The sequence below is a fragment of the Protopterus annectens genome, chromosome 3.part1 (assembly GCF_019279795.1).
Source record: "Protopterus annectens isolate FY-2018-M chromosome 3.part1, PAN1.0, whole genome shotgun sequence".
Lineage (NCBI taxonomy): Eukaryota > Metazoa > Chordata > Ceratodontiformes > Protopteridae > Protopterus > Protopterus annectens.
This window is the reverse complement of record NC_056732.1, coordinates 1,159,109,040-1,159,133,003: the sequence shown is the minus strand read 5'-3', so window position 1 is coordinate 1,159,133,003 and position 23,964 is coordinate 1,159,109,040.

Sequence of the window (23,964 nt, the reverse complement as noted above, 5' to 3'; positions counted from 1 at the left end):
GTCAGGTGTACTCTCCGGTCCAACTGGTGAATCTGGGCATTTTGAGGCAATGTTACAATGGCCTCATGTACACAGACAACCCTCTCCTCCTTCCACCAAACACTAATACATGCGAGAGATGCAATTATACAGCCAAACTGGAGGCTAAGCTCTCTCAACCCAAGACTGGACCGGGCAGTCAAGAGGAGAAGGGAATTACTTGCATCACACCACCAGTCTCACATAGACCTATGAAACCAGCACCGGCAAAAAAAGTCTCAAATGGCTTAGTGGTAAATCTCTTTGGCTATAGTGTGCAGGGCCCTGGGTTTGAGACTTGCAGGGGCTGGTGATTTACCCTGCTAGACAGGGGTCCAGGGAAGTAAATAGTGTGGGAAGAAATAGCCAGGGAGTTGTTATGGCTAGGGTTGTATAGGTCCTAGGGCCGATAGCCTAGTGCCAACCTATGAAAACACAAAACACACATAAATACACAAAAACATACTCGGAGGCTCTAAATAAAAATCTGCAGTAGCAACAGAGACCTCCAAAGCAGACATCCAAGCAACCTCCACCCCCCCCAACACAAACCATGAAACACATACTTCACAAAACCAGTGTGCCACACAATCACAACCCTTAAGGCAAAATAACATGCCCATCACAAAAGTAATAGGTGACTCTATAGTCAGGCACACTGACATCCTACTCACTAGGCTGAACAAGGAGAAGGTTACTGTTAGCTGCCTGTCGGGAGCTAGGATCCGCCACATAACACAAGCATTCAGGTCACTCCAGAACAAGTACAAATATGGCTCTGTCATTGTCCATGTTGGTGTGAATGACCTGAGCCATTCCTCCCTGGACTACATGAAAAGAGACATGGAAGAGCACTCTGATCACATAGCCCGGGCTGGTATGACCCTGACCCTGAGTAGCATCCTGCAAGAATGATACTATGGTATAGAGAAAAAAATTATCAATTTCAACAATTGGCTAAGCTTCTGGTGTCATTCAAAGGGGATCCAGTGTCTGTCAGCCTGGGATGACATGCTTGACAAGCCACACTGCTATGCTAGAGACGGCTTGCACCTGTCACCCTTAGGCTTTCGAATACTGGCCAAGGCTCTTGCCAGCCCCATAGTGCCTTTTTAGGCAAGGCTCAAAAGACAAACCCACTGCCATAAATAGCACAAATAACAAAAAACTGAGGGCAATGCTACTCAATGCCAGAAGTCTAAACCTCAAAATGCATGCACTCGAGGCACTCCTCAGCATGGAGAAAATCAATATATGTGCAGTAATAGAAACCTGGTTTAAGGCTCCAGAGAGTACCCCAGCACTACCAGGCTACAACTCATACCATACTTTTCAGCCACAAAACCCAGACCGAAATACAAAAGGCGGGGGCATATCCATATTCATCAAGGATACCCACATCTCCAGGTTAGTGGCACAGCAAGATGCTTCAGAGATCATTCACATGCAACTAACAATGGGAAAAACTGTTATTCAAATTATAGCTTGCTACAGATCACCCACCATGTCCCAGGACCCCCACTCCGCATTCCTGGAAACACTGAGAAACATAAAGGTCCTACTAAACACCCAGATATTGGGTGATTTCAATTACCCAGACATTAACTGGGAGAACTACTCAAGTACAAACTCCCTTGCCCAGTATTTACTAGAATTTATAAACTCAAATGCAGTGGATCAACAGGTCAACAGCCCCTCCAGAGGTGACAACATATTGAACCTGGTCATCACCAACATGGGCGACCGGTGTTCCACACTGGAGGTCAACCCTTCGCTGGTTAGATCTGACCATAAATTAATCACTCTGGATATCCACATTCTGCCACCACCCCTGGTCAAAGAAACCACTGTGAAAAACTTTTCAAAAGCAAACTTCATGTTACTTAAGACCGAGGTGGGAAGTTTCAAAGACCCCATGTTAAAGGATAATGCTGTCCAAGCTGCAAAATCCTTTGCTAATGCACTCTATGTGCACTTACAAGAATGCATGGATTTTGCTATCCCAAACAAAATCAAGACTTACTCCTCCGAGAAAAGGAAACCAGTCTGGTGGACCCCTGCCATAAACAAGCTATACAATAGAAGGAGGAAACTAGTACAGAAAATAGTAGAATCCCAAGAAGGGACAACATCCCTGATCAGTATCATCAAGAAACTACATTCCTTCATAAAATCATCCAAGGCTAGCTTCGAAAGGAAAATTGCCATGGACTCCAAAGATAACCACAAAGCATTCTTTAGCTATGTCAAGAATCTAACTGGCAATTCTCAGATCTGCTCAGAGTTAGTGCAAAATGGCACAAAATACACTGAACTGACTGATATAGCCAACATCCTGGCAGACAGGTTCAGTGCAAACTTCACCCCCCTCTCACCCCCAAAAGGGCCCATAACTATACCAGATGAATGTAGTGCCCCTGAAATCACAGGCACTCAGGTTTAAATAGCCCTCTCCAAAGTCAAAAACACAGCATCAATGGGACCGGATGGTGTCCCAGGCTGCATCCTACACGAGCTCAAAGATGAACTAACCCCTCACCTAAACACACTGTTTAAACTCAGCCTTTCCACAGGCTACATACCCACAGAGTGGCACACAGCAATGATTATTCCAGTCCACAAAGGTGGAGCCACAACGGACCCCAGGAACTATCTCCCTATAAGCCTGACTAGCTTGGTCTGCAAAGGAGTGCATCATCATAGATCTCATTCACAGAGACAATGGAAACCTCCAAACACTGGACCCTACCCAGTTCAGCTTTGTTAAGGGCAGATCATGCCACCTAAACCTGGTGGACTTCTTTGAGACAGTTTCCAAGGCTATAGACGAGGGAAAGGTTGTCCACACAGCCTACTAGACATTGCAAAAGCCTTCAACACCATTCCCCACTAAGGTATTATGGGCAAGCTCACCAGCCTGAACATAAACCCCTATGTCACAAGATGGGTTGCCAACTGGCTCACAGACAGAACCCACATGGTAAGAGTTGTGGGAGCTAGGTCTGACTCTAAACTGGTTACAAGTGGCATTCCCCAGGGCTCAGTCCTAGGACACCTCCTGTTCGGCATATATATCTCAGAGGTACAGGCAAGCACAGGAGGACTATGGCTGACCAAGTTTGCAGATGACTGCAAACTCGGGGCTATAATTGACTCTCCGGCTGACACAGACATCCTCCAAAAGGGGTCTCACTGCGACAGATACCTGGTGTCAAAACCATGGCCTCAAGCTAAATGCCAAAATGTGCATAGTCATCCCCCTTTGGAAAAAACAAAGTACCCACAAACTACCACATAGGTGGTAGCCCCCTAAATATGGAAGATATAATAAGGGATCTGGGAACCCAAGTAGATAGTAACCTCTCCTTTGATAATCACATTGCCAAAGTGGTTAGAAAATCCTTCTATGTCACCCACCTAATAACAAAAGTGTTTGCATCCAGATCAAAAGAGGTCATTGTGCCCCTCTATGCATCACTCATCAGACCCATCATAGAGTACAATGCCCCATTTGGGATGTACCTTACAAGACAACTGCAACAACTGGAAATACCACAGAAGTACCTCACCAAGAGGATCACTGGCCTCAAGCAGATGCCCTATGCATCTCTTCTGAAAAAACTCCAGCTGTACTCGGTTGCATACTGCCTACTCAGAGGTGATCTCTGCCTGACATACAAGGCCATGTCCAACCCAGAATTGATGGACATGCTCCACCTAAAGAAAACCATATCCCCTCGAGCCACACACTCCAGGGATCTAAACCTCACCACAACAATAAATAGGATGTGCTGGAGGCATAGGTTCCTGTCCCAGAGACTTACCATGCTCTGGAACAAGATTCCAATCTACATTAGGCAGAGCTCCTCACTAACCCTCTTCAAGAGAACCTTGACGAGTGGATGGGAAACAGAAAGTTTACCCCAGGGATCACTTCAATGGCTCTGCTGGACAGAGGCACAGGGAACTAATCTAAGGGGGCGGCGAAAGCCAACACATTCCGGCTTCGGGCAGATAGCCTAGTACCTACCTATGAACCTATGAACCTATGGATTGGATACTCTAAATTGGTGTTAGTGTGTGTGAGTGTGTGGTATGAAAGAATAGCCATGGAAGGGCTAGCCACCCTCCTGTGTAAACCTTTTTGAAGTGACACCCAACCCCAGGTACCAAAATGGGAAAAAGGGGCTGTGTAATGATGGATGGATAATCAGAATGGAAGTTGAATGGTTTTTAACCATACAGACTGACAAGCACAGCAACATGTTGTAGTTGAAAAGTATGTGTATGACATGGTTTACTTTCAAATGACTGAAAACCCAAACTGAATCCCAAAAAGACTGAAAATTCAAAATACTGAATACAATTTTTAATGCAAGAGGCAATCCCCCTTGCTCCCCTCATGTGGGCGGCTGTGCCACCCACACCCCCTGCTAACTATATATACCAACTACAAGATCACACAACAGTGGAGAAGGAGCAAATTCCATCATTCAATATTTTGAATTTTCAGTCTTTTTGGGATTCAGTCTTTTGATTTTCAGTCATTTGTTAGTTAACTGTATGACACACACACATGACTTACATTTAACAGATATATCACTGTCATTGTTTGTATTTGTATCATGCCTACATATGTACTTACACATTGAAAAAAACTCTGAAGTGCAAATTTAGACTACCAGAAGTAACATATGTAAGTCATTTATTTACCAGTACTGGCTTGAGATCAGACCCAAGTAAGCAATTTACTATTATTGATTGTATTGTGCATAAAAACAATGATCTAGCTGGTTTACATCAAGTTTTGGATATCAAAGAAAAAAAGTGGATTGTCAAACTGGGCGGGCTTTTTCCTCCAGGTTTAAATGAACAGTTTTGATTGTCTAATTTGTGTATTATTTTCATTGGTCTCTGTCCTAATTGTATGCCTATATATTTATGGATTGCTTTTGAAAGCAATGGTTTTTATTATTTTTGTTACTCTGAGAAAGGCTGTTTAGCCGAAACTGGCCTGTGTAATTTGTTTTTTTTTTCATATGTATATGCAGTCTGTTATTATGGTGTATATTATGTGTATTTTTTAATACACTTATTTTCCAACAGGATTTGTGCTGGCTCTCTTTTTTTGGTTTGGTTCTATTGGTTTGAGCCACGCACTTGCCATATGTGTGGGTGCTTTATTGTCTTTGGGAAGTTTAATTTCTCACTCGCTGTTGGCAACCTTCCTGTTTGGCTGTCTTTTCATTTCGGTGGTTTGGTTAGCCACATTGGGATATATTTTTTATAGGACAGAGACTGAGTTTTATATCACTTTCCACATTTTCTGGTTTGCACTTGGATGTTTTTCTTCTGCTGAGTGCAATGTATTCCAGCAGCTGTTGGCGTTTGAATTTTGGCGTTTCATCAAGTCCAGTTGTATCCCAGTTGGATTTGGTACTGTTTGCTTATTTTTATGACTATTGGGGAACTTGGAATGTTCATTTTTCCACCATTTGGGCGATGGCTCTTGTTCTAACAGATATATGGTTAATTAATCATATATAGGGTCCTCTATTTTTTGGGGCCTGTGTTTTAAAGCTTGTTTGTACTCAGTGGTTGCTTATTTCATGGCGGCACATTGAAAAAGTTCTTTTTAACATTAGGACTTTTAATAATAATGCAATTAGTGTCAAGGGAGTGAACTACCGAGTTCTATGGATTTGGGAACTTTATGTGTTTCACATAGCTACGCATCTTCCCATCGTATGATATGTGGATTTTTGGTTCAGATACTTTCTTTATCGCAGTGTATATTGGAGGGCATTAGCAACCATTTGGATGTGTGGACAGACATTTTATGACAATTTCAACTATGAGGGGATCTTTATTTGGCGTTTTCAAGGATACTGAATAAGAACTTTTGACATTTGGATGTTCTCAATGATAAAGAAGTTGTATTTTGATTTTTTGTTAACAAGGGCTGCTCTGCATTTCAAGTGGCTACACTTCTGTGATAATTGCAAAACTAATGCTTGATTTATTATTTGCATTGTTTGGGGTTTCACTTTTATATGCAAGCCTATTGATATAATGCTGTTTTAACCCGGAACATTCTTCATACATATGATAGTAGATGTCCCAGAATTATTAGGGTCCATTACTGAGCTTCATTTTTGCTTTGTTCTGAATGTTTGTATATGTTTTATATTAGCATAAATTTTGGTATAATTCTCTTTTTAGGTCCTATATTACCACTGACTACACTATACATGGGATATTGATTTTCCTTTAGTGTGGTTGTGGGTTTCCACTGCAGTCTTTTTATTTTTATATTATTTATGGTGTAAGTATTTGGATATTTCTGTGCCATTCATTGGGATTGGGATTCTTGAGACCGCTACTTCATGCTGGGATTTAAGTAATACTTATCTTTCATTGATGATGGGGGACCACTCTAGTATATGAATGCCTGATCATTTATTAATATTGGTATTTGGGCAACTAGGATGTTATAGTGTTTCCTCTCCTTTGGCCTTTGTTGGTTGTGGTTCAATAAGTTTGCATCTGATTTTTCATATATACCATTTAAGATCTTTTTTGGTTGGCCTTAATGCTGCATACCTGTTTTGTGGGATGTTTCAAAGAAAAAAAAGTGGATTGTCAAACTGGGCAGGCTTTTTCCTCCACGTTTAAATGAACAGTTTTGATTATCTAATTTGTGTGCTATTTTCATTGGTCTCTGTCCTAATTGTATGCCTATATATTTATGGGCTGCTTTTGAATGCAATGGTTATTATTATTTTTGTTACACTGAGGAAGGATGTTTAGCCAAAACCGGTCTGTGTAAATTTGTTTTTTTTTTGCATATGTATATGCTGTCTGTTATTATGGTGTATATTATGTGTATTTTTGAATACACTTATTTTCCAACAGGATTTGTGCTGGCTCTCTTTTTTTGGTTTGGTTCTATTGGTTTGAGCCGTGCACTTGCCATACGTGCAGGTGCTTTATTGTCTTTGGGACTATTCTAAAGAAGCCTATGCATTCTGCTCCAGCAAGATTATAAGGAATGATGCTGAAATTACAAAAGTACAACTTCAAAATGGTCTACATGAAAAGCAAACTACTCTGTCTGGCTGATAACTTATCCAGATCACCAAGAAATATGATAGAACAGCTTGACTCAGAGAATTTTGACTTTGTTGTGATGGCACTATGTCCTTTTTCTACCACTAGGCTTGATGAGTTGAGAGATCACACAATGATTGATCCAATTTTGCAAAAGCTCAATCACTACATTAATGTTGTATGGCCATCAAAGCAATCTAATGTACCACCTGAAGTGCAAACCTATTTCCCTTACTGAGATGAAATGTTGATGAAATATGGCATTATTTTCAAAGGTTCTAAAATTGCTGTTCCAGCTTCCTTACAACAAGAATTTTACATTGTGGTCATCCAGGTTCAGAATCCACTAAGAGAAGAGTGAGAGAACTAGTAGTTTTGCTTTCATTACTGAAAAAGTACTTTCTTCTTGTTCAGTATGCAATAGTACTAGACTGCAATTGCAAAGAAAAACACTTCAGCTAACTCCAGTTCCTGAACTACCTTGATCAACTGTATCCACTATCTTCAAGTGGGACAATCAACACTACTTAGTATTGGTAGACTCCTATTTGAATTGGTTTGAGACTGACTTACTACCTAACTTAACATCCACTACTGTTATTGCTAAGTTTAAATGTCATTTCTTAGTCCATGGTAGTCCACACAATATTATTTCTGACAACGGTACTCAATTTACTAGTCAGTTGTTTCAGAAATTTGCAAGTGAATGGGACTTTGTACATGTTACAAGCAATCCTGAATATCCACAATCAAATGGGCTAGCTGAACATGCAGTGCAGAGTGCAAAGCAATTACTTGAGAGGTCAAAGTGTGACAATACTGATGTCTTTGTGAATTTACTTAATCTCAGAAACATACCCTGTGATGATATACTTGGCTCACCTACTGAAAGTCTTCTATCCAGGCAGTTCCAGTTTATTGAGGCCTAAAGCTAAGAACAACAAAACCATTAAGGCTCAATTATTCAAGAAGCGTTCTATCAAGAATTCCAGTTATGATAAATCAAGCAGATTTCTTTGTCCGTCGAGGGAAGGAGAGACAGTGAGGATAGAAATGGCAAAAGGTTTTGACTGGATTGGTCAAGTTACAGGCATATGTGCCAAGCTGAGATCCTACCTTGTAGAATCTGAGGATGTGGAGTACAGGAGAAATCACAGGCATCTTCTTCCTGTACCAGAATCATCACTGCAGCATTATTCCTGTGGTACAGACTCTAGATTTCCAAGCAAACCAAACGGTGTTCCCATCATAGAGTGTGTTTCAACCTCTACTTCTATTCCTAAGGATGTTCCAAATACTTCCAAGGTTGAACATTCTACAGAGACAGGTCCAGTTGCTAAACCTAATTCCCAGTTTTATGTCACATGATATGGTCGGATATCCAGGCCCAATGTAAAATACACAGCAAAATGGACATAACTGTATAAATGTACCTAGTCTTTTATAATTGCATGACAAAGAACTACTTGTAATATCTGCATGCCAAATCGATTCATAACGTTGTATGATCTGTTTCTCAAAGAGTGAGGATGTAGATTAGAGTGTATGTGCTGTGTCTTAAAGAAGTATATGAAGGACTGAACATGCACATATAAATACCGAGCACATGCTATTCCCTGTGCCATTTTGAGAGTGCAACCAGAGAGTGAGCATGTATGATCCCAGTAGTTAGCTTGTATACAAGTTACTTAAGTTAAAGTCAGTAAACGCCTATTGTGATGTGTTTGTATATAATAAAGCTGCCTGAACAGAACCCATGGAGGCTCTTCTATTGTGTCCAAAGTAGGAGAGCGACAAATGGTATCTCAGCACTGTAATATTCCTGTTCGTACACATGCATGAATACAAATAACTACTTAAGTAGAGGTACATAGAAGGATATATAGACCAATAGATATCCATATATGTGTAGCTGCATATGTATTTGACTTTTTATATGGATATGTACATACATATTTTAGTCAAAAGTGAATTGTGTGTGTATATATGACATGAAAAGTGAAAGTAAATTACAAGTGATGCCATGTGCATTACATAAAATGCTATACTCATTTAACATCATAATGTACATAATATATCCAAACTGTATTCTGTAACATGAAATGATATCTGTAATATAACTGCATAACAGAGTGGAACAAAAATATCACCTCTCATAACACATTTTCTGCAAGTCAGTCTATATAAGAAAATTAAAAGTGACTAATGTTGTGCATAATATCTGCAATAGGATATGAACACCTAAACTATGTGCTGTATAGAACCACATTGCCTACAGCAATATCCCTTAATTGTAACATTTCACACATCCAACATACAGCATTCAATGTAGTAATTTGTGATGTCAGCATTCTCACAAAGGATATCCACACTTCTTGTACTTGCATTGTCTATACAAGATTCATATAGCTCAGCTATGATGACCTGCATTGTTCTTCTATTCATTAAACTGATAGAAGAAGCAAATGTGGAAATGCGTAGTCATCTACAGCCTAAAAGCTGTAGGCATCAATGCACCACAGCCATACCACATGTATAAAAATCTGTAATGTATACATTACCAAATAGCTATAGCCTTTCCATATGTGATGTGCAATATTAAATTAATTATTTCCAAGATCTTAACCAAACATTTTAAATTCAGATTTGAACCTACACATAAGCACAACATTCACTCTATCAAGTTACTTAACTGGTATCAGGTTGTCTGACCAGTTAAGCTAATGGGCATCCAATGCTTTTAATTGTTTTAAAAGCATATACTATAGAATAACAGTACTAACAATATGTGTGAAGTCCATATTAATATACAGATATGATATACAGGCCTGCATAATGTTTACACTGACCTAGCATAGTTACAGATAATTTCAGAGTGCATGAATGTAAACTTTAAAGATTAAAATTTAATATTCTTTCATGTAAATTTGCATTAGTGTTACAGATATTAATGGAATACACTTAAAACACAATGCATCACCAAAACACAATAATATTGATGTTAAGGTGTAGAATATGTAATGTACTGTAGGCGTCAGGTGGATGGCTTCAAACCTCTGTGACTCTTCAGTGAAGATCCTCCATGTCCCTTTAATGCAGATCATCATAGTGGTGGTTGACCCGCATGCCAATCCGGTAGATCATAATTCATCCTCCTTGCTCCCTGTCTGTCTGGCTCCATATGTCAGCCATTGCAAAGTTCCTTGGGTGTGCTCGCATTCTCTGCTCATGTCCAGCATAGATAGTGAGCATCTGTGTCAACTCCTATTCTGTACAGTTCAGTGCCTAAATTCAGCAAGCCTCCTCTCAGTTGACATCATTGGTATGTTTGCAGAAGCCTTTTTTAAATGTCTTCCCAAAAATGCAAACTGAGTTCCCACTCTGTTTGCATTTAGCAATGGTATGATAAGCATATGTATCAATATTACATTTTATAGTGGGCACATATAGGGTGGTAGCAGACTATTGGAGGGCATTGTGCATGTATAACAGATATTTCTGTTTATTTACACCTACTGGGCAGTTGTGCTGAGCTGGTGCACTTACAAAGAGCTACTGGTTAATGTACCAAGATTCAAGAACTTATACAGATGTTCACTAATAGGATTCCAAAATATTGAATGTTAATGGACCTAATTAATTATGTATGGTGTAAATAGTACTTAAAAGCTGTGTTAACTTAGCTAACCTCACTCTGGGATATAATTGACTGAAAGCTAGCTTCCACAGGTAAGCTGTCACCTGCTTTCATTGGTTGTGGGTGAATACAGTGTTATTATCATTTACCTGTTTTCATAATAAGCTGGGTAAAATAAATGAAACTTATTCACATGCAAATGTTATGCATAATTGCCTGATTACAATCTCACTGTTACATAGAACATGGGGATAGACTTCAACAATATGCATGCATATGTGTACATGCCTATCACTATCAAACAGGTTTTACCCATATGTAAAGTTATGGCTACAAGCAAACCAGCCCCAGTAGACTACAGATACCAACTGAATCTCCAAATATTTGTTGTTATTGCATATTAACCTATAATATCTGAAGTAGGTTTGTGGACAACGATGACTTTAGGGGTTGTCCACAAGTTGTATGTTCAATGACTGATTTATGGATACTGTCTGACGCTTAATCATATAGTGGTAGTTGTGAGTGCATTCAATATGAAAAAGGCAGCATCAGGATGGCTTAGCATTTGTATTTGTTGTTGTTATATTTAGCCATAACTACTGGTCATTTTCATTAAACTGATGTTTTACTGCCTTGTTTCTGTAAAATTATCAGTAGTTGTGTTGTTTACCATATCATGAAGGTCACATTTGTCTTGCTGTCTGTCACTGACTGTGATCTCATCAGTGACGCATCCTACATATTTGATCATTGGTAGGTGTGTTTGGATGTGCATGTAAGTATGGCAATGCTATTGTACATTTCTGAAATTTTGGCAACTTAGTTATGTGCGTGCCCCTTTCTTGCCATAATATCCACTGGCATGGGTTCTAATCACACCTTACCATATATGATATAACCAGGGCCGGCCTTAGTTGAAATAGCACCCTAGGCGAAGTAGTGCTCCGGCGCCCCTTAAGCTCCACCCTCACCACACTCATGAAACACCCCTTTTTGAGCCACACCCACTGTGTCATTCCCCAAGAAAGGCATTGCAGTCATTTCCTTAAATTATTTAAATGCATAGGAAGAAAAAGATACCTTGTAATGTAGTTAAACTGCAGCTACCTTTGCATATGTATTTTCTACTTGAAATACCAGAGCCAGATCATGGTCAAATAGGGTTCTAGGAAGGGTAATAGACCGTCACCCCAGAGCAGCCCTCCTGCAGCAAACCCAAGCAGCAGCCCCCTCCTCAGACATTCCAGTATTCCATTACTTGATTATCTCACCAGTTACTACGCATATATTCTATTTGCTTCTACAAAGATTACAGATATTAAAATAGCACAAACACAGATAGCCATTTGCTAATCAAACAATACACTCTCACGATGAAAACAGACTTAGCATGAGCAGTAAACTTGTCTGTCCTTGAAACTCATATTCATTGAAATGGCAAAACTCACTTTCATTGAAACAATGGCAAAACTCACTTGAAACAGCAGGAAAACTCACATCAAAAGTTATACAAGGCATAAACCAAAAACCTGAGATAAGATCATGTATATTTTGTGAACTTGGACAGTTGAGAATCAAGCCACTCACCAATCTCTTCCTTGTCTCTTACACACATACATACATATACAGTCTCCCCTGACAAACGCACGCACACACACATGCACACAATCTTCTAGCTCAAGAATAAGTGGACAAAAATCCATTACTATGGAAATTTTAACTAATCCTCTTAAATACTGAAAAGGTTGTAATAATAATCATAGATTTAACATTAATGTGCATTTTCTGAAGGACATCAATTGTCTGTCATTTAGCAACTGCATCCTGCAAAGATATGTCAGAAAACTTCACATTTTATGAGAAATAGAGGCAAACTCACGGATGGTGGAAAGTTAAGGCACACACCAATCTGGTTTCTCTCACTCTCTCTCATTCACTCGTGCATATAGTCTGACCAATTATGTACACATGCATACACTCACAAACCACGTGAATTGCACATACCTGCTTGTACCGTTCCTGAAGATCTGTTTTTTTCCTGCAGTCTGATTATTTGGGTTACATATTTGACAAACTACATCATAAAACACACACACAAAAAAATCTCAATCCTCTTTACTTGCTGTAAAACTAAAAGTAATAAAAATGCAACACAAAACTTCTTTCATTACAATGATGATAAAATGAGCCTTTGATATCTTTCAGACTAGTAACAGCCTTGTATGATCCTACACTTTCTTCCTGGACTGGTTCTACCCCATGTCTTCTACTGATTCTGCTGCTGTCTGCCCTTAAATGTGGTACATAGCTGCTCTCCCTTCTTCTCCTTACTGCCTTACTAGTTGTCTTACCTAACACTACTTAAGCAAGGCCCGTGAGATGCCTCTCAAGCAAAATCATTATAAAAAATACTTTTAATTACAAAAGCCACTTTCTACTCATGTCTGCTTCTAGCAGCCATTACTTTAATGGTTTTCTATAAGTAATGCAAGAGGCCTGATGGGACAAGTCCCAAGACAAACAGTAATTTAAACGGTCTATATTACCACATTGAAAAAGCCATTAATCAAATGACTTTATAACTGAAAAAGCTGATAAAAAACAGTGTATTGTCAGATCGCTGTACAGTGAAGATCAGAAAATTCCCCTTTCCTCACTGTAGTGAAATCTCAGAGTTGGTATATATAATTAGTGGGGGTTGGGTTGGGGGTGCAGCCCCCCACAAAAGCAAGCTCTTTTAATCACATTTTCGGTTATAAAGCCATTCGATTAATGGCTTTCGATGTGGTAATATAGACCCATTAAACAAACAACGGCAAATTCAAAAACTTGCTCTTCATGACCCCTGCACCCACCTGACAACCACATCCCTATAGTGACAAAGGCCAAGAGACAGATTTTAAAGCTTGCTCTGGGTGGGAGATTTGCATAATGGTTAAGGTGTTTGCCTTACAAACAGAAAGTGCAGGGATTGATTCTCACATGGGGTGATTAGCTAGTCTTAAAATGTCCCACAAGGGCAGTTAGCCTAGTACTTATCTATGAACCTATAAACTTAGAAAGTTACAAATCTAAAACAACTGTTTCAAAGTTTAATTCAAGCAAATAATTCATCCAGTAAACGATTTTGTCTTAAATAAGACTTCATCAGACTCTTACAAAGTTTTTAGAATAACAAGATTTGTGTTAGCATACAATTTCTGAAGGATATGAAGTCTACAATGCATAAGTGGTTTCGGCTGTCAGTACCATCAGACAAACACCCTCTGTGAGAACTTGACAGTAGCAACAAACATTTGTGCAGCATTAGACAACTGTGGAGATCAGAACTTGTAGCCAAGTAAACAAACAATAAATAATTTCCTAAACCACTACTCTAGTCTTGGTTTTCATCCAAATAAAGACCCCCTGGGTATTGCAATCTATGTCTGCTGCAAAACTGAAATGGAGGTGTCATGTGTACAAGATCTCTATGTACAGAACAGTAAAGCAGTTTGGTTGTATTTATAAATTCACAAACTTGACTTGCTAGGCTGCACTGCATACTGTTGCTCTGACTTCTTAAAGGAGCTTTTATTAGTCCTCTCTACAGTTAATATGTTTATATTAAAAACCACAGTCACCACTAAAATGATAAAAATTCACTCAGTAATCACCTTACAATTAAAGCCTATAAATTAATATGCAGGTTTATTTACAGTAAGAAAAATAGCACATATTTTTCAGTAATGTCACAAGCTCTTGTGAAACATTGAGTTAAATGAACTATAGCCATATAGGACTTATTGCAATAACTTCAAAACTGAATGCTAAAGATCAATATTTAAAAAAAGAGCTGTTGAGAGTATTTAGAAGTAAAACGTTAGAAGATTTTTTTTTCTCTAATACTAATTTTCTGCTAGACAGTACATCAAAGAATCTCTTAAATGAAATTGCACGGTGTAAAGTGTTTCTCAAAGAGTAGTCCACTGCTGACGTTTTGTGTAAAAGCCAGCTTGTTTCACAAGATGAAGTAACCCTGAAGCACAAAATGAGATTCTGATGGCAGGTAAGGATCCCACAGCCCACACAGCTTGACCATTTCTCTATTTTCTAGATAAGCTACAGATTCAGATTTAATAGTTTACATTGCCTCCACCCTTTATAAGAACTGTCTTGTCTTCCACAAGTGTACTCTGCTCTACTCTGCACTATACCTTCATCAAGGTTATTCACCACACAATAATACTTTTCTCACATCTGTCCTGAACAGTCCATACAACATTTCTGTTGCCCTACTCTGAAATCCTTCTTATCCATACGTACCTCTCCAGAACATCATACGATACTCCAGATGGGTCCTACCAACAGTCTACAAACATGAACAACTTCTTCTTTTTAACTGCTGATGCCTCTCCGTATTAATTTCACAATTCAGCCAGCTTATTTCTTTATTTGTTTACCTTCAGGTAACATGAAATAACATCCCATCTTCTCTTTACTTCTGTTCCTAATGTCTTACTTCTAAAATATTTATTAACTTTTGTTTTCCTTCAAAGACCCTTCTCTCTCTTTTTTTTTTCTCTCACAGAATTACTGTGTGAATTGATATTCCACCAAGCTGCCTATAGGTGTGTGTGTGCTGTGTGACAGTAGATAAGTAGGACCTTGCTCAGAATTTGTTACGCTGTCCCTTGACAATTGAGTGCTGGGATAGAATCTGACTCCCCTGAGATCTGGATCGGGATTAAGTGGTCAAACTGAAAACGAATGAATGAATTTAAAGTGATTGCACACATTTCCTGCAATTCTTTCAAGCATACTTTCATATTTTTATACATTATTGTTTAATAAAGCCACTAACATAACTGTTTTATCAGCAAACAGGCAAACCTCTCAAGCAATCTCAAAACTGGCCTGCTGCTATAAACTAATTATGTACTGTGAACCTCTTTTATTCCTGCCATCTGTGCCCTAATATATATACATATATATATATATATATATATATATATATATATATAGATATATATATATATATATATATGTATATATATATATATATATATTTATATATATGTATGTATATATATATATATATATATATATATATATATATATATATATCAAACAGAATTACACATGCATACAAACACTTATCTTCTTTCTAAACCAAACTGCTACGTGGACTTAACCCCCAACCCAACTTCATGGAACTGCTAGCTTAAAATTTGCGCACGACTGAAAATTGGATTTACTTCCAAGCTGGCGTAAGCACGCATGATTCTCATTACAGGAGAAGACGCTAATAGGGCAATCGACCTGCTGCAGCTGTAAAAGTGGGAGGACGCTCACCCCCCCATGGTTCCGACGCCCTTGTATATTTTTTAATTGGTTTAGTTAGTGCATTCTTTCTTCCCGCTACCTGCTGCAGGCACTGGGAAAAAAGAATGCACTAATTAAACTAATTAAAATAAACAAATAAATAAGCCAAAATTGTGACCTTTACAACGCCGGCCTGTACGGCGCCCTAGGCGGTCGCCTAGTTCGCCTATGCCTAAGGCCGGCCGTGGATATAACCAAACATGTGGAATGGGTTGATAGCTGTGCACATGTATGTTGATGACATTAGGGTACATGGATCAACAATTCAGACATGGTCTTTCTGCTTAATTGTACATGACAGCAGTAGAGATGGCACAGATTGTTTTGCATGGCTGCACACTGTAAATGAGAGGTAACACATTTATTTGACATATACTTTTAACATTGTCATGCCAATAAGTGAACCCCTACATAAAATCTAAGATGTGCATATCAACCTGTCAAAATAATTATAGAAGCTCTGTGCCACCAGAGCAGGAACCTACCTGGATGGATAGGCAATACTTTGTGGAGAAATCAAGGTTGGTTAGAAGTTACAAAAATGATCAATGCCACAGGTGGACTCAACAGATCCAGAGAGGCCTGCCAATGTTGTTGCTCTGATATGATCCTCCATGCAGTCAACGGGCTCCACTGCTTAGAGAGGGTGAGGAATGCCATTGCAGGTTGGCCACTATTGCCTCCTCAGATGAGACATTGATGTTCCTGTCTGTCATCATAACACTTGCCAGGATTTTCAGATACTGAGAGAGGTACTGAGGCAGGTGTTCTAGTATGCGTAAGCACGCATGATTCTCATTACAGGAGATGACGCTAATAGGGCAATCGACCTGCTGCAGCTGTAAAAGTGGGAGGGCGCTCACCCCCCATGGTTCCGACGCCCTTGTATTTTTTTAATTGGTTTAGTTAGTGCATGCATCTGATGTTCACTAACAGTAAAGCATACACCAACACTAATCGAAGAACCTTCATTCACAGTTCTTACCATAATGTTATATTTATGTTACAGCAGCAGAACTATGCCATGAGCATGACAGCACACTTGATTCAGATGCACAAAAATAAGTGATAAAGCATGTTATCTTACCTACAAAGTGCACACATAACACTGTCAGCAACATACGTAGTGATGTGTTTCAACTGTATAGCCCCATCAACACTGGAACAGTGGCAGGTCATGTGAGTGTCTCCATATTCTGTTAGTGTGATCCATAGCTGTTGTGTATCTCTGCCTCCTGTTATGACTGTGGGCTATGCTCACATGCTGTTGTTTGTGTGTAATTTTAATCTACAGATACATCTTTGTGAAACATTCGCTATGAGTCATCATACACAGACAGACCTAGTAATATTGTTCATATTGTTGTTATAGTGCAATACTATTTAACACATCTGTGATCTATGATATTATTGTTGGCTTTTACCCTACACAGGTACATCATCATGACATCTGCACTGTTTGTCATGTAAGTGTCTCCATATTCTTTTAGAGTGATCCATAACTGGTGTGTGCCTCTGCCTCCTGTTATAACTGTGGAGAAAACTCACATGTTGTTTATATGCCATTTTATAATACAGGTTCCCCTTTATGTCAGATGATACATTCCCCAACCAGTGAGGATGAACCTAGTAGGCAGTCTATATGGTTGCTACATTTCGCAATTGTTATTTACATCTGTACATTTCATGACTAATGTGGTTTTGTTCATCAGCAATGGACACCTGAAATCTGCACTTCAGCATTGTCCATCTGGTATGTATATATATCTTATTTGCTGTGTGTTATACATCAGGTTGAATGCTACATGATGCCTTATGTGTGCTTACTAAGTTGTGTATGCTTGTCTTTTTAAAATGACAGCGTCATTTCAACCCTCATCACTAGTGGTGGAGTCAGTGAAGGACATATCAGGTAGGTTTTAATAGTTGTACTGGCATTATCTGTCATATTTGTTTGATATGTAAATGACATAGCATATGTTTGGTTTATAAGGTCCCTGAATTACCCACAGCCAAATTGACCTGGTAAGTCTCTATTATCATAATCACTGTAGTGATATAGTTTTCCTAAATTTCAGTTCTATGCTGTATCATTTGATTTCTGTAAATGTGACATGTCATCTGCCTCTTTTTGCAGCACGTCCGCAACCTGCTTCATCTAGTAGCCTATCTACTAAACCTGAGGAGGGACATGATGTGCCTTACTCTGACAGCATGGCCAAAGGCACACAGGCCACTTCATTAGGTTCATTATCTAGTCTGGAAGGGGACAGACATGTGATTCATGGTGTAGTCTCTGACAGGCAAGATAATGCGGTCAGCCATTGTGATGATGTGGGGACATTAGATGACAAGCATGATGATAGCTGTGACCCATTTTCCCATGTAGAATCAGGAAATGATGATGACAGTTCCCCACAATGGACCAATACGGTCCATCAAACTACATATGGGACAGTACCTGATGTGCATGGCTGCATGTCAAAGGGTGTCCACTTACTATTAAAGGTACATGAATGTTCACAGTGATGTCATGGCTCTGACCTGCACTTGGCCATTTCACTGATCATGTAGCACACAAGCTACATGTGCTACCTGAAGGTCAGAAGTGTAGATAGGTAGAGGTCATTGCAGCATTCCCTACACAGCATGCCAGTGCATCTCATAAAAGCCTTGTTGTGGTGGTGCGAGAGCAGTGCCATGGTATGAACCAAGTATTACATGAGTTAACTGTACTGAACAGATTACCTCCAGTGGGGAGAGACAGACCTCCCTCTCCTTAGATCCACATGTGCCCAATGGGCATTAATGTCTGTGCTACAAAGTGCACACATAGCTTGTCTTGGTCAATCAACTGTGAGCTCAGAAGTCACTTCCAGATAGACAGATTGCATTACTGCTCCAACCCTTACAGTGTCCCATAATGCTAGTATTGCCACATCCAGCGATACAACATCATGGGCTGAAATCAGTGTGGGCACTCTAAACTGCATTAGAGTAGCATGGTTAGTTGATCTGATGTGTGTCCTGTTGTTTTCTTCTTATCATATGGCAGTGATGACTGCTGTGTTAACCCTGACTAATATGTTTGTTGTTTCTCAAATATCTGATACCACAGTGTTATTTTGGTTGGTTATCTTAACTAGGTAACTTGCATGAAGTTGTGATGTATAGTACATATTTGTCATTGGTATGTTTTAGTTCAGATTTGACAACAGTAATGCTCAATGTGACAGTCTCCATGGTTCTATGTTTGCATGTCTTGCTACTTGACATATATATATTTTCATGATTAATAGCATGCTATCTTAGTAATCCAGCATCAATTACTATATTACACATTTTCTTTGTCTTCTGCCACCCCAGCATGCACAAGTATGCCTCTGTATGCACACCTGTGTTTCTTATGGCATTATAATATGGTACTGCACATGCCTCACCTTCCACACTGAATGTACTTCTGTGGACAAGTTTTCCTTTTTTATCATCATACTGACATGTACTTCCCATGTCTGCCTTCCCCTTTTTACTTGATTCCATACACACATACATATCTGTGTTGCTGTATCCTAAACAATGCTGCATGTTCCATCTTTGATGTTTTCTCACTGTCATTAAGGCTCTGCATGATTAAACATATTCTTACCTCTAGCTGACTCATGTTGCAGCAATAACCTGTGCATTGAAGCATTGCCTTATGTGTGACATTATATGCCACACATGTGATGTGAGACTTGATTGTGAAAATTTTCTTTCTGGTCAGTTCTTGGGATGCTTGTCATTACTCATGTTGTGGCATGCTGTTTAGTGAGTTGTACCACAATGTTGCATATCACTGTGCTATGTGTGATGCATCATTTTTTGTGCATGACACCTGCATTTAGAAATGTTTGTGCTGATATATCCCCATATACTGCAAGGGGATAGATGTATTGTGGTACTGGATATTTTATGGCTACCTTCCCATGCTAGTTATCTGTATGATGATATCCTACCAGTACAATGACACCTTCTATTGTGCATTCCTACATGCCACACATATGACAGAGTGGTCCTCTTTGGTGGTGTACCTTTCAGAGAAATTTCCAGTGGTGATTCTTTCTTCTGTATACTTCCAGATTTGCTCCTTCTTTAGTTGTGTGTATATAGTCTTACAGGCAATTCATATGTTTGTGTTGTGTATGATGTTCAGTGTGGACAACTATTGGGTTATTTCCATCACTTCCGATCTGTGCTGCTGTTGTGGGACAACACAGAGTAAACATCACTGTTTAGTATGTGTGCATTTGTATGTGTGACTAGTCATGATGCCAAGGTATGTGTCAGATGCTGCGGTGTTACTTGAGCTAGGACATATGGCCACATCCTCCATCACCTGTGCCTATTTTATCTCACCCTTTTGCCCTCCTGATCCTACTGTAATGGCTCTGATAGCTCCATGTCTGACATCTGAGGTGCTTGGGAGAGTTCACCCTCATGTACAATTGTGGTGAGCCACCATGTTTTGATGTTATCATGTTGTGTAGCATGGCACACCTGGTGACCATCTGTGATGCCTTTTCTGGTGTTTATTGGATTGTACTCCCAGATGTGTCTAGACATCTGAATCTTGAATTCAGCACACCAAGCAGATGTTCAGTGGTGTTTTGTGATGTGATGTGTACTCTGTTTCATGCATCCTTGGCAGGGGTTAATAGGGCTCTGCATAGTGTCATATGCCAAGGTTCCAATGGATAACCACAGTCATCTGCTTTTAGGGGGATGAGAAGGAATATTTGCTCATTTTGCTTCTTTTTGCAATGTCTGGCTACTGATTACCGTAAAGCAGTGGTCACATACTTACAAAGTAGGAACCACTCCGGTATGTCACCATGTTGGAAAGCAAACCTTAGGGCACATTTCCTCTAGACTGCTACATCATTCACAGTACCAGGGTGTGTTGCCATGGTATTAGTCATGAAGCTGTTTGCAGAGTACACCACCTGACAATTGATTGATGGCCACTCCATTCTATGCAAGTACCATTCAGTATCAGTCACAGCTGGGGGTTATAACTGGGACATAGATGCAGTCTATTGCAACAAGGACACAGGGGAAAGTTGGCTATGGTATCATATTGTTACATTATAATTCTGCACTCTATGGCTGTTGTTGGGAAATGGATGCATTCATCCACCTTGGTGTACATTATTGCCAGAAACTGTGTGAGAATGCAACTAGTAGCTGTATGAGACACTCTTACAGCATCTTCTGTATGCCGCTGAACTGTCCCAGAGGCCAGTATACCTAAACTCAGGAACACTATTGTTTCTATCAGTATTGGGTTATCCCTCAGACTGTGAGCATGTATCTACCAATTATTTACTGTTCAGAGAGCTTGCTTAAATGTAGCCTGGTGTGATGACTGGCTGGCTGTCTTCTGGGATGCATTTGCAGATAGTCCTCTATTATAGCTTGCATTACATGCAAATTGAATTTTTTGAGTTATATTTGGAGAATTCACCAGATTACTTACGAAAATGTAAAATATGGCAGGGTTGAAATAAAAAAAAAACGCATATGTCCTTTGCCAAGTGCTGTTAGAAAACTGTCATCAAAGTACTGTGTCTCATGTATATTGTGTTTGCACACTCATAGGTTCATAGGCTCATAGGTAGGTACTAGGCTATTGGCCCTAGGGCCTATATAAGCCTAGCCAAAAAAGGTACCCTGGCTTTCACCACACAAGAAAACTATTTACTTGTGTCCCTGCCAAGCAGAGGCACAGAGGTGATCGCCAGGGTGAATTTCCTATTTCCCATCCAATCATCAAGATTTTTCTTGAAGAGTGCTAATGAGGAGCTTTGTTTGATATAGATAGGTAGTTTGTTCCAGAGTATGGGAAGTCTCTGAGACAGGAATCTATCTCTCCAGCATGTTCTGTTTATTGTGGTGAGAAGGTTTAGGTCCCTAGAGTGTGTAGCTCAGAGGGATTGGGATTTCTTTAAGTGGAACATGTCCAACAGCTCTGGGTTTGACATAGCTTTGTATGTTAGGCAGAGATCACCTCTGAGTAGGTGATATGCGACGGAGTAAAGCTGGAGTTTTTTGAAACGATCTGCATAGGGCATCTGTTTGAGGTTGGTAATCCTCTTTGTGAGGTATTTCTGTGGCCTTTCCAGTTGTTGTAGATGTCTTCTGAGGTACATACCAAAAGGGGCGTTGTACTCTATAATGATTCAAATGAGTGATGAGAAGAGGGGGACAATGACCTCTTTTTTCCTGGATGAGAAACCTTTTCTGATGAGGAGTGCCACATAGAAGGATTTCCTGACTACTGTGGTGACGTGATAATGAAAGGAGAGACTACTATCCAACTGTGTCCCAAGGTCTCTTATCACACTTTTGGTGTTAAGTAGACTACCACCTATGTGGTAGCTCATGGGTACAGACTTTTTACAAAAGGGGATGACAATGCACTTTTTGGCATTGAGCTTGAGGCCATGGCTTTGATGCCAGGCATTTGTCAAAGTGAGGCCTTTTTGTAAGACGCCCACATCATTACGAGTTATAATTATGGCACCTGGATTGCAGTCATCTGCAAACTTCATTATCCAAAGACCTTTTGTGCTAGCCTATACTTCAGAAAAGTAGATACCAAACAGGAGTGGACCCAGGACTGAATCGTGTGTTACTGCACTTGCCACTGGTCTGAAGTTGGATTTGGAGTCTGCTACTTTCAAAGTGTGGGCTCTGTCAGTGAGCCATTTGGCAACCCATCTTGTGACATAGGGATTTAGACCTAGTTTAGTGAGTTTATCTATAATTCCAGAGTGGGGGATGATGTCAAAAGCCTTGGCGAGATCTAGATAGGCTGTGTGAACCACCTTACCCTTGTCTACAGCTTTTGTGACTGCTTCAAAGAAGTCTATCAGGTTTAGGACTGGGTTGGGTCCAGAGTTTGGAGATTACCAATGTCTTTGTTTATAAGTTCCATGATAATATGTTCTATGGCCTTGCAGACCAGGCTTGTTAGGCTAATGAAGTGGTAGTTCCCCGGTCCATGGTGGCTCCCCCTTTTTGGAGTGGGATAACTATTACTGTGCAGCATTCAGTGGGCACAAAACCTGAGGTGAGGTATGACTTTTTTATGGTGCTAAGATGGGGTGCCAGTTCATTCTGTAGTTTATGTAGAACACAGTCTGGGATGTTGTCAGGTCCCATGGATGTTGTGTTCTTGGTTTTGGAGAGCGTGTTTTTTACCTGTGCAGCCATGATTACAGGAACTTTGCTTTATTCTGGTATAGAGATGGGCCCTTTAGAGGGTGGGAAGGGGGTAAAGTTAGCACTGAACCTATCTGCCAAGATGTTGGCAATATCAGTTGATTCTGTATATTTAGTGCCATTGTGCTGTAACTCAGAGGAGATCTGAGTGTTGCCATTGAGATTTTTGACATAGCTATAGAATGCTTTGTGGTTGCCTTCAGAATCAGTGGTGATTTTGTTTTCATAACTAGCTTTGGAAGATTTTATGAGGGATCTCAGCTTCTTACTGAGGCTGACCAGGGGGTTCCTCCAATCATGGGATTTTACTCTTTTTTGCAACAGTTTCTTCATTCTGTTGTAGAGTTTGTTTATGGCAGGGGACCACCCAGATTGGCTTCATTTTTTGGAGGATAGCATCTTGGTTCTGTTAGGGATAGCACAATCCATGCACTTGTGTAAGTGCTTATAAAGTGCATTTGTGTAGGATTCAGCAGTCATACCTCTATTGTCCATCTGCATGGGTGTCATAAAGTTTGCCACTTCTTTCTTAAGAAGCATGATGTTGGCTTTGGAGAAATTTTTTACGG